At 37.9% G+C, this 16834-nt stretch overlaps 1 long non-coding RNA gene across 1 annotated transcript in view; it reads left to right on the top strand.

Moving 5' to 3' along the window:
* The window catches only part of LOC309665764, a 122801-nt gene extending 113087 nt beyond the window's left edge, over positions 1-9714 (top strand). The window contains exon 2 of the long non-coding RNA XR_014266675.1: positions 9620-9714. This is a non-coding gene — a long non-coding RNA (uncharacterized lncRNA). The remainder of the gene's footprint in view (positions 1-9619) is intronic.
* Positions 9715-16834: the final 7120 nt, after the last annotated feature.

Below are 16834 nucleotides of genomic sequence, written 5' to 3'. Positions count from 1 at the left end.
AATACATTTTTAACATTTTGAGTGTGCTTAAGTAGGCAATGTTGGCCATTGGCTAAGGAAAAAAGATTAGAGTCAAAAAGTCATGGACTCCTTACTCATTTGCTGTCTGACCATGGCAAATCACTAAATTTCTCTAAAGTATACTTGTCTTAGTCAGCTCAGGCTGCTATAAAAAAAATACCATAGAGTGGATAGCGTAAATAAAAGACATTTATTTTTCATAGTTCTGGAGGCTAGGAAGCCTAAGATCAAAGTTCCAGAAGATTTGGTTCCTAATGAAATCCCTCTTCTGGCTTGCTGATGGATGCCTTCTCTCTTCTCTCTCCACATGGCTGAGAAAGAGAAATTTCTAGGGTCTCTTCCTCTTTTAATAAGGATACTAATCCAATCATGGGGCTCCTATTCTCAAGATTTCATCTAAACCTAACTACCTTCCAAAGGCCCCACCTCCAAATACCATCACATTAATGGTTAAGGCTTCAACATACAAATTGTGGGGGGAACCCAGGCATTCAGTCCATAACAATATTCATCTATTAAATGAAAATATATTATAGGAAATCTTCAAGAAAATTCTTAAATAGAGCCTGAGAGCCCCTGGCACAAACCCTGCCCAAGTATCTGTTCTATTTCCTCCCACTCTTCCCTCTGATCACTTCTACTCTAGCTATACTGCTCTCTTTTCAATTCCCTTAAAACTGCTTTATTCGTGCAGTTCTTTCTCCCAGGAAGTTTCTACCCCAAGTCTTCACATTGCTGGTTCCTTCAGATCTCTCAGGTTGTGTTCAAATTGCATCTCTCCAGTGATACATTCTTTTGCCAACCTCACTAAAAGACACTCCAGATACTCCCTGTTTGTTATCTTTATTCCACTTACTGTTTGATATTTCCCTGTTCATGCATTATTTACTCTGGACTGTCTTCTCTAATAAAAGTTAAGCTCCATAAAAGCAGAGGTTTTGTCTGTCTTATCCACTGTTGAATCCCAAATATCTAAACTGTGTATGGCACAGAGTGAGAACTTGTAGAATACTTGTAAAATAATTAATTATTTAAAAAGTTAGAATTTAGTACCCCACATAGAAGAACTCAATAAATGGTCTCTGTGTTAACATGGATATATAATTATTTCAACTTTAACAAAATAATCAAAATATCTGTGTTTTAATCCTGAAGTGCAAAGGATATAAAAATTTTGAAATAAGGAAGATATTTTCATATGATTCTATGTAGTCCTTTGTATATTTTTAAAACAATTCACCTTCCTATATATTAAAATTTAAAGTAAATGCATTTAATTATCAATACACATATGAGTATTTTTAACATATGTAGTTTAAAATGGTTTATATCTGCTAACACAGAAACAGATTTTCTCACAAAATAAAACACCCTCAGACTCTTAAGGGCAGTCAATGACCTATGAAACCAACACCGAAGGAAGGGTAAGAGGTTTAAGCAGAATGCCAGCATCAGATAGTTTGGGAATAAATGGAATAAAACACCACTAGTCTCTTTGATGTGTTCTGTCATCTTCACTCTTTTTTACGCTTTTGCTCTTCACCATCAATTTCTCTCCCGTGATTTAACATCATGCTGCCATGTACTCATCTTGTCATTTTCCCTCCTTTAATCCCCTCACACAATCCATCATTCTCCCATCTTCTCATCCCTTTTCATTATTTTTTATTTCATTTTTTCCCTTAAATAACAGGTAAAAACATTCTATTAAGCTGAAAGTGGTAACTGACAAAATATAAGAAATTGGGGGAAAAAATCCTAACAGGCAGTGTTAGTATCACCTTTTCTCACATCCAGCCCCTCACCTGGAACTTTCAACTTTTTACTATTCTCTTGATTTCATCAACTAGGGACATAGAAGTCTAATTTATCTTAACTCTCTAATGAACTGTCTATAGAAAGAAGTTATTAGATGTTATTGGCTTGCCTCTTGAAGTGACTCCATTTCAAAGATATGTTAGTTTGTTTTATTATTTGTTCCCTGATACATTCATAAATTATAAAAACATTTCTAATACAAAAGGATAATCAATTTAAAAAAGGAAACATGTCACCTTTCAAATCTGCAGTCCCAATACCTCTCCACTCAGTCTCAGCAATAGATTCCTCTCCTGCCAGATTCACAATACTGGGAATATAGAGGCAATAAACGTTTGTGGAAATAAATAACTTCTCTAAAAAGAGTCTCCATCCTGTCCTTCCTTATGTCTCACTGCTTCCCCACATCAACACTTTACTTCAATAAAGTAATTCTCCTTTCTGATGCCTAATCATGCCTTGTAAATTTTCACTTCCATGCCACTGCACACACTATTCTCTTCTACAACCCCCTACTTACTCCACCCCATGGAGGAATTATTTATTCTTACTCTTTAAGGTCCAGATCAAGTATCATCTTTTTTCATAAGCAATCCTTAAAACAAATCTCTCCTTGATGCAGAATTAACTATACACTCATCTGTGTCATTTGGTCCCATAGAAACTTCTACTTATTCATTTATCACTTTGCAAAAATGATACTTATGTTTGTTCATGAATCCTATTTAAATAGGACAGGGCATTTTTAAAATTAACATATGTTACAAATGGATTTTCTACTTACAGCTAGAAGCCTTTACCTAGCACTGACTTAAAGGACTAAGATTAGAATTTGAAAAATCAGCAATTTTATAGGAAAATGGTGATTATTCATTACAAAGCCAGATGTGACATAACACACTAAAAAGGCATTTCAGAGAGGAGCAGTTTAAAATTTAAAAAGGGTTCAAAAAATGGGTGGAAGACCTAAATAGACATTTCTCCAAAGAAGACTTACAGATGGCCAAGAGGCACATGAAAAGCTGCTCAACATCACTAATTATTAGAGAAATGCAAATCAAAACTACAATGAGATATCACCTCACACCAGTCAGAATGGCCATCATCGAAAAATCTACAAACAATTAATGCTGGAGAGGGTGTGGAGAAAAGAGAACCCTCTTGCACCGCTGGTGGGAATGTAAATTGGTACAGTCACTATGGATAACAGCATGGGTCAAAGAAAAAAGCACAAAGAAATTAGAGATAAATGAAAACAAAAACACAACATACTAAAACTTATGGGATACAATAAAAAGAGTGCTCATAGGGAAATGTATATCTGTAAACACTTTTATTTTAAAAGAAGAAAAATTCTAATCAATAACGTAACCTTCTACTATAAAGCACTGGAGAAAAACAGCAAAATAAACCTATTTAAAATAATAAGGAGGAAAAATATAATAAAGGCTAGGTTAGAAATAAGTGAAACAGAGAATAGGAAAAATAATAGAGGAATTCAACAAAATTAAAAGTTGATTTTTTAAAATAATCAGCAACATTAACAAACTTTAGCTAGATTAATAGCGAGAGAAAGAGAGAGGGTAGTAAAATTACTAAAATCAGGAATGAAAGAGAAGACATCACTGCCAATTTTACAGAAAAAAATCATTGTAAGAGAATATATGCCAATAAATTAGATAATTTAGATGAAATGAACAAATTCTTACAAAGACACAAACTACCAAAATGGACTCAAAAAGAAATAGAAAATCTATATATGTTTATAACAAATAAAGAGATAGAACTAGTAATCAGAATATTTCCACAATGAAAAGTCAAGACCCAGTAGGTAAATCCTAGCAACATTTAAGGAAGAATTAATACCAGTTCTTCATAAATTCTTCTAAAAAGTAAAGGATCAGTAACCACTCTCCAACTCATGCTATGATGACAGTATTATCCTAATACCAGAACCAGACAGACATCACAAGAAAACTTCACATCACATATCTTATGAATATAAATGCAAACATTCTAAAAAATAGTAGTGAACCAAATACAACAACATATGGAAAAAGATTATACAGTATGGCCAAGTATCTATCCCAGGAATGCAAGTTAGGTTTAACATCAGAAAAACAATTACTATAAAGCATCATACAAATAAAATAAAGGCAAAACCGCATGATCATTTCAACAGAGAAAGGAAAAGTATTTGACAAAATCCAACAACGCTTTGTGATGAAAAGGTTCAACAAATTCACAATAGAAGGGAGATTCCCCATCTTGATTTAAAGCAGCTGGAAAAACCTAGAACCAACATCATACTTAACAGAGAAAGACAATATGTTTTTGCCTAAGATCAAGAACAAGACAAGCATATCTGTTCCCATCACTCCTATTCAACATTGTACTGGAGAGTCTAGCCAGGGAAGTTAGGCAAGAAAATAAAAGGCATCCAGATTGAAACAGTAAAAATAGCCCTATTTTCAGGTAGCACAGTGTATACAGAAAATCCTGAAGATCCACTAAAAATCTACTGGAACTAATAAAAGAGTTCAGCAAGGTTAAATGATATAAGATTAATATACAAAAATCAAATCCATTTCTACACTGTAAATGAACGAACTGAGAATGAAATTAAGAAAATAATTCTACTTAGCAATAGCATCAAAAACATACTTAAAAAATTCAACAAAACAAGTGTAAAACTTTTACTCTGAAAACTACAAAACATTACTGAAATTGAAGACCATAATAAATAGAAAGACATATGTGTCCATGGATTGGAAAACAATATAGTTAAGATGGCAATACTCCTCAAAGTAATCTCCAGATTTAACATAACCATTGTCAAATTCCCAACTCTTTTCTTTGCAGATATTGACAACCTGGAGTTAAACTTCCAAATTATGGAAATTCAAGCTACGGTAATAGCCAAGTAATCTTAATGAAGAAGGAAAAAGTTGGATGACTCATATTTCCCAATTTCAAAAAATTATAAAAAGCTACAATAATCAAAGATAGTATGGTACTGGTGTAAGGATATCCATATTGACCTTTTCACTAAGTTAAAATATAAGGAAGATCAACTTGAGTAAGCAAATATGTTGAATATTTAGACACAAAAATAGTAAACAACAAAGTAAAAATGCCCTCCAAGTGTAAAATGAATGTTCTACAAGCAATTCCTGTAGAATTGACGGGAATCCTCAGAAAATATATTTTAGAACTGTTTTAAAAATGTCTTGTTTTCATTAACTTATTTTCACTCTTTTTGATCGCTATTCAAGATATCTTAGAATACTTATAAGTCATAGTAATGAAAACAGTGGGTGTGACACTCTAGGTCCAGAACCCAAAAGACAGGACACTTTGACCTCGTATCTCATGAGACAATCCCTTTGGTAGCCCTGTGGCTCAAAAGTGTCTGGCTATGTTGAGATAGCCATGTATGAGAGGCTATGACATCCAGGAGCTTGGTTTACCAATCACAGGTGTGTCCAACCTTCCAACCATTCCCAGACAAAAAGACAGATATGTGTGTAAAATCACCTTGAATACTCCAGACCATTCCGTCTGCTGGCTGAATCTTACCAAGTCTTCTCTCTGTATCATATAGAGCAAAAGCCTCATCCAGCTGAGCTGGGCCCCAAATTCCTGACCCATACAGCTATAAGGTATGAAAACATGGTAGTTGTTTTAAGCCCTAAATATTGGAGTAAGTTTTTACACAGCAATAGATAGCCAGAACATACATAAGCATCCTCATCTGAAGGCAGGCTACATCTTTTTGACACACTGCAATTTCAACAGATGTCAACATCTTTAAGAGTGAAATTCTGCAAGAGCTCTGGTGAATGAGGCAAGGAGGTCCAAAATCACGCCTGAGGTCCTGGCCCCTAGTCAGATTTTCTATTCCTTGTGTCAGGGCAAAGGTACTACCAATAGTTCTCTGGATAAAGAACATGACAGGGCATAGAAATAGCTTTATTAATCATGATGATATTTTTGATTTATAATAATCTATCTCTTTCTTTAAGGGGAGGAGGGAGGCATAATGGAAAAAGTCCAGAAAACCAGGGTACCTTGTTCTTATTTTCGGTTTTTCATTGTTTGTTTGGTCTTGCTTTTTTGTTTTTGTTTTTCCAAAGAAAAACCAGAGGAATTAGTTTAGGTGACCGGCCCAAGGTGTACTGAGTGTTGATATTTGAACTAAGTACTGGATTTTACTTGGCATATTTACCTATGTTAAGGTAATCAAAATCTTAAATTTTGCTACAACATTATCTATTTTTTTCCCTTACCTAAAGGCTAATCACTAATCATTCTGTTCTTATCAGCATTTATATGAAACATATGTAAATTATCTATGGAAAAAATATTACACCTGGATACACAAATGGAAGAAAGGGAATAACATCTGATACCTAAACTCAAGACTAGGCTTTAATGAGCAAAAGATATTATATTTCTGTACCAGCTACTGAATTCAATAATTATGTAGGGAGAGGAAGACTAGCAGTACCATGGAGGGTCATTTGTTCCTTATTAAACAAAGGCCACTGGAGGGATCAGTGAATCTTAGGATTCTTGAATCCTAAGAATCAGGGTGTGTGTGTGTGTGTGTGTGTGTGTGTGTGTGTGTGTGTGTTGCTTTCTATGCTTAGTTTCTTCTATAAGGCACAACCACCATTTTCTACATACAGACATACCAGTCAGGGCCCTCCAATTAGGAGAGTTCCCTTATATTCTTCTGCAATAAGACTCTCAACACTTTTTTAGTTTCAGAGGTTTTAGACTGGACTAAAGCTGCATCATTAAAAAGCAGGCTCTTAGCAACATAAACAACTGTCATCACTGAGAGGCAAGCTGGTAGCTTTGAATGACACACTGGCAATGGCAGCCAGCTGCCAGGAGAATGAGTACATCCTATGAGCATCTCCTTAATCCTTTGATAATATTTTCCATTTCATAAAATTAATTATTTATAGGGTAATAATTCACCTAAACTAAAAGAAATAAATATGAAATGCATCTTCCTCAGGGTACAGACACTGCTCACTCTGACAACACAATCAGACATTATAAAACTTATATCAAAAATAGCTTAAGTATTTATGTATTATTCACATTCCTTGATCTAGGATCTTGAGAGGAACACATAACGAATGAACTCAGATATCTGTGATAACAAAGCCTTAAATACTAGCTGAAAAGTTAGTCAAGGAATCAAGAGTACAGTTTGAAACATTAACTTCCAAATTTTGATGGAAACTGCTTTTCTATAACCTCAGTCACAATAAGTTAGATTTCTTCTGTTTTATATTCATGTCCATTGTTCAAAAATGTTCTCTGATGGATATAAATGTCAATGTCTGCCCTAAGAGTCAGATATAAAGTTTCTGTTTCTTTAATGACTGGAAGTGGCAGAGCTAACAACGCTAATGTAACACTTCAGAACTCCAGTGTCCTCGTGTACCCCTTACGCATCAGACAAAATTGACCTCTTGATCCTTTCATGCATTTCTAGACTTTGAGTCTAAAAATCAATGGCTCTGTTTACTGTTTTGTCATTTACCTTCTTCTGTTATGACCTGATGTTCAGATTCCTCATCCTTCTGACATTTGGTTCTCCTTGGATACAAAGTGTCACTACATATGTATAACTTTTTTTAAAATTAATTAATTAATTAAATTTTGGCTGTGTTGGGTCTCCGTTGCTGCACACGGGCTTTCTTTAGTTGCAGCAGGTGGGGGCTACTCTTCATTGCGGTGAGAGGCTTCTCATTGCGGTGGCTTCTCTTTGTTGCGGAGCACGGGCTCTAGGCATGCAGGCTTCAGTAGTTGTGGCATGCAGGCTCAGTAGTTGTGGCTCACGGGCTCTTGAGCGCAGGCTCAGTAGTTGTGGTGCACCGGCTTAGTTGCTACACGGCATGTGGGCTCTTTACAGACCAGGGCTCGAACCCACGCCCCCTGCATTGGCAAGCAGACTCTTAACCACTGTGCCACAGGAAGTCCCATATGTATAACTTCTTAACTCCTCTTTTAAACAAGCTTTCTTCCTGAAATCTAACCCAACTCTAGCATCTGGTTTACAAGTTTGGCATTTTAAGAGTCAAGGAAGAGTAAGAAAATCAAATAGAGAAATCTTGGTATGTACCAATTATACACTAGCTGCTTTACATTAGTCATCTCCTTAATCCTCACAAGGCCACTTCAGTCTATCACTGTTCACATGTTTTACATATAAGGAAAGTGAGCCTCACTATAATTAAATAGTATTAAATGGTAGAGTATAAAAACACTTTGTTCATCAAAGGAGCAAAAACACCTCTCAGTGATCAACTCCTGGGAACTTTGAACAAAATATGAAGATTGGATACAAAGAAAATAACTGAAAAAAAAGTACTTGCTTACTAAAAATTGAAATGTAAGTCAACATAACTTAATGAACAAAGCATTTTAATAGACCCAAACTAATACTTCCAATTGTATTCATTTTCATACCTGAAATCCCATATTCATGGAGATAATATGTGAAATTACCCTAGGAAGTTATTAAGAATAATCAGTGAGTAATAGGAACCTGACACCTCAAGAGAGAAGTAAAGAAAATCATTCCAGTTTGCTCATGTAGAAGGGAAATACAAACTCCTATACATCCTGCCTCTGCATGGGATTAATTAACTAGCTTTTAATAGAATTAAATAAGTTGCAGTGTGGAAACAAAGCATTATTAAGTATTAAAATAGCATTTTATTATAAGCATAACATTCAAATGTAGTATTTAGATACAGAATTTTCATAAACAATGATAATTCTAATATGTATACACACATATGTATTATATATATATATTCAGCGTGTAAATGTGACAGCCAATACATACTGACTCATGATGGCTAATGTTTAATCTTCAGAAATTTTGAAAGTTTCTTGTTAAAGACAACTATTATTAAAAACTAAATTATATAAACTTATAATTAAATGAATTATAGTAAATATGAAGGTAGTTCATATTAAAAACATCATTTCCTGATTATTTTATCATGTTACTATTATATAAATTCTTGAGATTATTTACATCTCTTGTCTCTGTGTGGCAGAAATACCACATAATTATGTGCTACTGTACTTGCTGTCCAACTTCACGCAGTGATGTCACATTTATAGCTTGAAATTGGCTATGAGAGTATTTCAACCATCAAAATAAGCAAACACTAAGAATCAAGGCTAGGGACTTCCCTGGTGGTCCAGTAGAAAAGAATCCGCCTTCCAATGCAGGGAGGTGGGTTCAATCCCTGGTCCGGGAACTAAGATTCCACATGCCGCAGGATAACTAAGCCCGTGCGCCTCAATGAGACAGCCCACCTGCCACAAACTACAGAGCCCACGTGCTCTGGAGCCCGCGCATCACAACTAGAGAAAGAAAACCCACATGCCACAACTAGAGAGAAGCCCAAGCTCTGCAACGAAGAGCCCGTGCGCTGTAACGAAAGATCCCACATGCCTCAAAGAAGATCCGATGCAGCCAAAAAAATAAGGAAAATAAATAAATAAAATAAATAAATATTTTTTTAAAAAATCAAGACTGGGCTTCCCTGGTGGCGCAGTGGTTGAGAGTCTGCCTGCTAATGTAGGGGACACGGGTTCGAGCCCTGGTCTGGGAAGATCCCACATGCCGTGGAGCGACTAGGCCCGTGAGCCACAACTACTGAGCCTGCGCGTCTGGAGCCTGTGTTCCGCAACAAGAGAGGCCGCGATAGTGAAGAGGCCCGCGCACCACGATGAGGAGTGGCCCCCGCTTGCTGCAACCAGAGGAAGCCCTCGCACAGAAACGAAGACCCAACACAGCCAAAAATAAATATAAAAATAAATAAATAAATAAAAGAGCTTTCCCTAAATTAAAAAAAAAAAAATCAAGACTAATTTTTCTGGAGAGTAAGTTGCTGAACACTTACCAGTATACTGTTATACATAGTTATGTGGTTTTTTCATTGATCCCTCAGTTGATAACTGTTTTAAGAAGCTGCTTTTAGATCTGCAGTCAAATGAGTTTTCTAAGCCTATGATGCAAAACTCGATAGATTTACTCCTGTTCCCAACCCAGCTTAACATCTGCAAACTACCCTTAAGCAGTCAGTCCTGAATGCAGCTACCCTGTAGGCAGACAAATCTACAGATCAGGGAAAGAGAAAGGAAAGGCTGAGCCAAGCATGCTCTGCAACTTCTCTCAAAATCAGAGTATCAATTAGTTTATGTTTGGCTGCTTGTCACAGAAAAATACAAACTAACAATTGATAAACAAGACAGATCCTACATTATAGCCACTTGGATGTAAGTGTTCCATGAATGCTACAGCTCTGTTTGACTTGCTGTTCCACCATTCTGAATGAGACATGACCATCCTAAATATGAGTCACAGTGACAGCAAGACCACCATCTCATCTGCACTCAGCCAGCAGCAAGAGAAATGAAAGGAAAAGAGCCCACCGTCTGTATTAAGGAGACTTCCTAAAATACCACTCAACTCTTCTCATCTCATCAATGAAAACAGGCACATGGCCACAATTATTGCAATATAAAGTGGTAAATTTAGTCTTTCAGTCAGACACTGATGTTTGAGGTAAATTTTATGTTCTATTACTGATAATGAGAGAGTGAATAGAAGATCTTAGTAATACTCACCAATTACATAATTAACTGAATGGGAAGAGAGGTCAGAAATGTCAATGTAGCTGAATGCTACTCTAGAAACATAAGGCATGGTAAATCATTGTCTACCATAACCTCTGCTTTCTTACTCCTTGAATCCATTATGATGAAGGCAGTAGAACTCTCACTTATAAAAGTGTATGTAAAAAGACTGCAAAGCAATTGCAAGGGACACCACAAAAAATGTAAAGAATTGTACAACACTAAATAATTCTAATTACTTTGCATGTAATTAGTCATTGGACTTAGACATGGGGGAATGGGTAATCATGTATTCCTACAAAACATTCCATATTTAACATAAAAATTAATTAAATGAAACCTCAGTTCCTGTGACCAATTTGGAAGAAATATATACATTGTAAGAAGGCTAAAGTATAGTACCTTCTAAAGAAAAAAATGTAACTTGACCACACTAATTACCAGTTGTCTATAAAATTGGGTTTAAAAAGCATGACCAACATAAATCTTTAAGAATCTGCTATAATAAATGGATAAAAATAATCTGTAAATCTAAAGGTTATTTTTAGCTAAATTTGCTTTTCTGAAGAAATTGAGGACGTTTACAGTGTTTATTCTTAAGTAGTTTAATCATTATTATAACATGCATTTGTGTAGCAAACACTTTTAAGTACCATTCTAATCCTTACCTAAATTTCTGCAAATTTTGAAACACTAATGTCTGAATTAATGAGATTTACTCTAAATTATAATTTTTGCAAGGACACAAAGTTTCATCATCAGTAATGGAAAAATACTGAATATGCCTTAATATCTCTTCTTAATGTGACTTTGCAGTATTTTTGTAAGCACCAATGCAGAGACACTTAACATTATATGATTAAGTTAGCGTGTTTTAAACATTTTGACTTTTTTTCTGAACAGCAATAAATCAGCATGTTTCTAGATAATGCTGAGGAAGAGTAATATCTATCTACAAAAGTTTTAACATTTGCCTAATACTATGCCCTTGCTATAAAATTTCCTTTACATTCAACTTCAGCATAGGAATCATTTTTAATCAGAGAAAATAAGCATGAAAACCAAATGCAAAGCAGCAGAGGCTCACAGTGAATGTTTGTTCTAATGACAATTTAACTTCTGTTTTTGTCAGATAATTAAGTTCTTAAAGCTATAACTGACTATTAAGCCAAGGAAAAGTCCAAGAAAAGCTATAATAAATTCCTCCAGGAATCTAGAAAAGAATTTCCCTATAACCTTTGTGCATTTTCTCATTGTTAAAGAGGTCATAGTTTCTCTGGAGCCAGAAGTACACCCACATTGCATGCCTCATCAATTCTCAGTCTGTGTACAAACCTGCAATTAATATCTAGGATGATGTTAGAAACAGTAACAAAAACTCACTTGATCTAGCTAAGCTCATCTGTTGAGCCTTCAAGGTTAAACTAGTCTAATTAAAGGTGGTGGTGAACTCTAAATTACTTTTGCATCCACTCTTCTACCCTCCAGACATTGTTCAAAAGACCTGAATGTTAACACTAACTTCAGGCTCCCTTTTAATGGCATAAACCTTACATAGAGTGGGACAGCTCATGCAAAAAAACAGAACCAGTCAAACTACCTATTGTCATGAGAAATGATTAATTTGTTTCCTTGAACAAGAGAACAGATAAGCATTTGGTTGACCTAATCCATTGAGGGTCACTGGGATGGGTTTTTTCCCCTAAACGGTTTTCAGAACCTTGAACACAACACTTCAATTCAGGTGTGGTTATAGGGGGAAAAAATGAATACATTGAAGATGGGTTTTTAAATACTATACATTTCTATAATTTGCTGTTAAGTAGATTTAGATTGTGATGATAGAACCATCAAAATCAGATACCAAAGAAAGAATATGCTATGAAGTTGGGAATCAGTTTAGAGTCTTACGGAAATTAAAATTGTCAGATGATACTCCTTCTTACTTCTCATTTGGATTAAGTGGGATCCTCACCCACTGAAGTTTTACTGGATTCCTAAGTATTTGAGGTAGATACTGATGTGACATTGAACTGATACCAGGGTTGCAGTGGAGTTTGAAAGATAGAGGCAAAATATCAAAATCTAGGCAGACTACTGGCTTCCACTTAAAATGAAGAGAGTAGGGAATATCATTGCTCCCATGTAACAACAAGAAAAAGGTGGCTAATCTACAAAATCATAACTTTTCTTGAAAATTTCTGAGAACTGAGATGGGAGGACAGCCAACTTGCTTAAAATTTAAGGAAATACAGGCACCTCCAAGGAAACATAGCACATGGTCAGACTCATGTTAAGCAAAGCACTGGAGGAAGACCAGGCTGCCATGCCAGCAGTTAAGAATTCATATATATATGTATATAAATACAAATTGTTAAAAGTTGAGTATGAATCAGGGTGATAGTATAGAAATCCCTTAGATTTGTAGACAAAATGGCAGTTTTTAACCCAATCTTAGACTCTTCTCCACAGAACATCACTCAATGTTCAGGAGAAAGAATGTGGGCAGGGTGGGTATTGGATAAGACCTCCATCAGTGGTGCCTGATTGGGGAAGGGGAGTGGACACTACTGCAGGAAAGGCATAAAGCCCTGCAGAAAGCCCCTTCTGGATGATCACTCAAGGATAAAAGCTCTAAGCTGCCATGGAAAGGGAAACAAATCTGTTATACCAAGGCAAATGTCAAGGCCCACTGCAGCTGGGGAGTGGGAAGCAACATAATTCTACCAATGAGAAAGTGGCATAAAACTACCCTTGTCCAGACTACAAGATAACTCCTACCATTAAGGGAAACTGAGAAGTCCATTACAGAGATCTAGGGACTCAGGGCCTGCCTGTGTCTGAGTCTGGACCAGGACAACAGAGCATACCTCCACTCCAGTACAGCCTAGCAAACAAGGTAACAGTCTTCTGCTGGGGGAAGAACAAAAGCATGAGACAGGCCCTCTCTGAAAGAATCATGAGAAAAAGCTTAAAATGAGTATGAAACTGAACAAGAAAAACACTTCAGCAATCCAGACCTCTCCTTGTATACTAGTTAACACCAAATAAATTATAAAGCCAGCCGTACACCCAAGTAACCATAATAACAGCAACACTCAAATTTAGGTCAACCTCTGACTACATCAATTCAATTCCCCCAGTGTAAAGTCATAAGACACAATGAGCCATGCCTATACTCAGGCTTAAATACAAATTACGTCAGTCTCTATTTTTCAACATATGATGTCTAACTTTCAATCAACTATTACAAGACACACTAAAAAGCAAAAAAAAAAGTGACCTACTATGAAGAGGCAAAGCACTTAACAGATTCAGACTTAGATATGGGCACAACTATTAGAACTACCAGATAAAGAGTTTAAAATAATTATAATTAACATAAAGACACTACTGGAGAAGATGTACAATGTGTATGATGAAAAGCATAAATGAGAAATTGAAACTATGAGAATAAGATTCTTTCAGTTTTAGACATAGAATATCTAAACTTTAAACACTGAAGATAAAGAGAAAGTTTTGGAGAGCGGTCCCAGCCCCTGCACCCAGAATGGAGCCCGCGTTTCTGCAGAGCTGGAACTCCTGGCTCGGGGTCTCTTCCCTCTGCCGTCACTGAACTGCCCAGGAGCCCAAGAGGAGGATGGCCTCACTGAGGCTGCCAGCTCTGGAGGGGCTGCACCAGCCGAAGCCATGACATCCTGGGGACAGCGGGCTGGAACCCTCTGCAATGTTTTCAATAGTGGCTGCACTGATTTATATTCTTAGCAACAGTGCAGGCCACAGCGCACAGCATGGGGAACCCTAGTTCCCTGACCAGGGATTGAACCCACACTCCCTGCAGTGGAATCGAAAATTCCCAACCACTGGACTGCCAGGGAAGTCCCTTTATTACAAAAAGAGGAGCTTCAAGATGGCGGAAGAGTAAGACGTGGAGAGCACCTTCCTCCCCACAAATACATCAGAAATATATCTACATGTGGAACAGCTCTTATAGAACACCTACTGAACGCTGGCAGAAGACCTCAGACCTCCCAAAAGGCAAGAAACTCCCCATGTACCTAGGTAGGGCAAAAGAAAAAAGAAAAAACAGAGACAAAGAATAGGGACGGGACCTGCACCAGTGGGAGGGAGCTGTGAAGGAGGAAAGGTCTCCACACACTAGGAAGCCCCTTGGCGGGCAGAGACTGCGTGTGGTGGAGGGGGGAAGCTTCAGAGCCACGGAGGAGAGTGCAGCAACAGGGGTGCAGAGGGCAAAGCGGAGAGATTCCCGCACAGAGGATTGGTGCCGACCAGCACTCACCAGCCAGAGAGGCTTGTCTACTCACCCACCAGGGCGGGTGGGGGCTGGGAGCTGATGCTTGAGCTTCGGAGGTCTGATCCCAGGGAGAACACAGTCGGAAGGGGGCTAGTGAGCCCCAGCTAGCCGGGAGGGAGTCGGGGAAAAAGTCTGGAGCTGCCGAAGAGACAAGACTTTGTCTTGCCTCTGTTTCCTGGTGCATGAGGAGAGGGGATTAAGAGAACTGCTTAAAGGAGCTCCAGAGATGGGTGCGAGCCGTGGCTATCAGTGAGGACCCCAGAAATGGGCATGAGACGCTAAGGCTGCTGCTGCAGCCACCGAGAAGCCTGTGTGCAAGCACAGGTCACCATCCACACCTCCCTGCAAGGGAGCCTGTGCAGCGCACCACTACCAGGGTACCGTGATCCAGGGACAACTTACCCGGGAGAACACACGGCGCGCCTCAGGCTGGTGCAACGTCACGCCAGCCTCTGCCACCGCAGGCTCGCCCCGCATTCCGTACCCCTCCCTCCCCCGGGCCTGAGTGAGCCAGAGACCCCAAAACAGCTGCTCCTTTAACCCCATCCTGTCTGGGAGGGGAAAAGACACCCTAAGGTGACCCTACACGCAGAGGCAGGGCAAAATCTAAAGCTGAACCCCAGGGGCTGTGCAAACAAAGAAGAGAAAGGGAAATCTCTCCCAGCAGCCTCAGGAGCAGCGGATTATATCTCCGCAATCAACTTCATGTGCCCTCCATCTGTGGAATAACTGAATACACAATGAATCATCCCAAATTGAGGAGGTGGACATTGGGAGGAATGATATCTTTTTTTTTCCCCCTTTTTCTCTTTTTGTGAATGTGTATGTGTAGGTTTCTGTGTGTGATTTTGTCTGTATAGCTTTGCTTTTACCATTTTTCCTAGGGTTCTGTCTGTCCATTTTTGCTGCTGTTGTTGTTGTTTGTAGTATAGTTTTTAGCGCTTGTTATCATTAGTGGATTTGATTTTTGGTTTGGTTGCTCTCTTCTTTCTTTTTTTTAATACTTAAAAATTTTTTTTAATAATTTTTTTTTATTTTAATAACTTTTTATTTTATTTTATCTTATTCTTGATTTCCTTTTTTTCTCCCTTTTATTCTGAGCCAAGTGTATGACAGGCTCTTGGTGCTCCACCCAGGTGTCAGGGCTGTGCCTCTGAGGTGGGAGAGCCAAGTTCAGGACACTGGTCCACAAGACACCTCCCAGCTCCATGTAATATCAAACGACAAAAATCTCCCAGAGATCTCCATCTCAAAGCCAAGACCCAGCTCCACTCAATGACCAGCAAGCTACTGGGCTGCACAGCCTATGCCAAACAACTAGCAAGACATAAACACAACCCCATTCATTAGCAGAGAGGTTGCCTAAAATCATAATAAGGCAACAGACACCCCAAAACACACCACTAAACATGGACCTGCCCACCAGAAAGACAAGATCTAGCCTCATCCACCAGAACACAGGCACTAGTCCCCTCCACCAGGAAGCCTACACAACCCATTGAACAAACCGTAGCCACTGGGGGGAGACACCAAAAACAATGGGAACTACGAACCTGCAGCCTGTGAAAAGGAGACAACAAACACAGAAAGTTAAACAAAATGAGAAGACAGAGAAACACACAGCAGATGAAGGAGCAAGGTAAAAACCCATTAGACCTAACAAATGAAGAGGAAATAGGCAGTCTACCTGAAAAACAATTCAGAGTAATGATAGTAAGGATGATCCAAAATCTTGGAAATAGAATGCAGAAAATACAAGAAACGTTTAACAAGGACCTAGAAGAACAAAAGAGCAAACAAAAACTGATAAACAATACAATAAATGAAATACAAAATTCTCCAGAAGGGATCAATAGCAGAATAACTGAGGCAGAAGAACGGATAAGTGACCTGGAAGATAAAATAGTGGAAATAACTACGGCAGAGCAGAATAAAGAAAAAAGAATGAAAAGAATTGAGGACGGACTCAGAGACCACTGGGACAACATTAAACACACC

Source organism: Balaenoptera physalus, assembly GCF_965194825.1.
Source record: "Balaenoptera physalus genome assembly, chromosome: 8".
NCBI classification, from domain to species: domain Eukaryota; kingdom Metazoa; phylum Chordata; class Mammalia; order Artiodactyla; family Balaenopteridae; genus Balaenoptera; species Balaenoptera physalus.
Note: the sequence above shows the minus strand (reverse complement) of the source record. Positions and strands in the feature narration are given on the sequence as shown.